The sequence below is a fragment of the Brassica oleracea genome, chromosome C7 (genome assembly GCF_000695525.1).
Source record: "Brassica oleracea var. oleracea cultivar TO1000 chromosome C7, BOL, whole genome shotgun sequence".
In the NCBI taxonomy this organism is placed as follows: Eukaryota; Viridiplantae; Streptophyta; class Magnoliopsida; order Brassicales; family Brassicaceae; genus Brassica; species Brassica oleracea.
The window spans coordinates 135,586-136,689 of record NC_027754.1 but is presented as its reverse complement, the minus strand read 5'-3'; positions in this window follow the sequence as shown (position 1 = coordinate 136,689).

Below are 1,104 nucleotides of genomic sequence, written 5' to 3'. Positions count from 1 at the left end.
GACAAGAGATAGTTGAAATCATGTTTAACAAGACTAATCAACAGACTGGAGGAATTGGTCGGGGAAAAAATCTGAAGGGTGCTGGCGTCTATGGCGTCGTATGGAATTGGGCCGGTTCTTCTTCCCTAGCTTGAGCGAACTGTGTCGGTCTGAGGACGAATAGGAAGAAGATGATGAAACCGTCACTGTTTCAGAGGTCAATAAGATCTTGAAGGGTTTTGCCCAAATATGTAAGAACGGAAATATCTCTTGATTTGATCAAGGTATTGTCTCTTCTACCATCATCTAACTTGGGCTTGTGCCATGAATAAAGCATAAAACATACTGATGTATCTCCAGTCAAATCCTAGGCAGTAAGACAGGAGTGATCAAATATCTCAAAGCAGCTATTCAGAGAAGTCTTTGAGGTAAACATTTTTTAATTTGCTAGAAGAAGAAACGTAAGAATGTTGTGGCCTACACATATAAACTTTAGAGTGTATTTGTTATGCTCTTTTACATCTTTTCTAGACCTAATTGTCTAAAATCATATGTACAGAAAATCCCACAGGTGAAGGTTGGAGGAAAACCTGGTGATGCAGATAATCAGAGCGCGTTAACCGAAAAAGTTTTACTTGAACTAAACTGAAAGTAAGCAAAACTTAAGACTGTTTCTTTTTTTAATTGTCACGCGACTTCTTTATTTTGTGATGTTTCTGAGACAAAATAAACTCAAAAATGTTTGGACAGGTCAAACAATGGAATAGAAGAGATGTGTAGGGACCAATGTAACTGGGCCATCAACGGTATGATTCCTCACCAAACACAATATAACAGTAAATCTTAATCCAACAAGCTCCATTATTTTTCTTTGTCTCTAAGATTCATAATCATTCTGGATTTAAGATTTGAAGCCAAAAAAACAATACAAATGAGACTAAGTTTTGTTTCCAAAACTTAACATTTTCTTTTTGCCAATGCCAACCATACCGGAAGCTCAATTGGAATTTGCTATTCTAGCGTACCATCTCTTTTTCAGAGTGTTTTGAATGTCAATGCAACAGTTGCGCCTCTCCACTATTTGGTACATTCCATTACATTAACGCAGAAATCTGCACTGGTGTC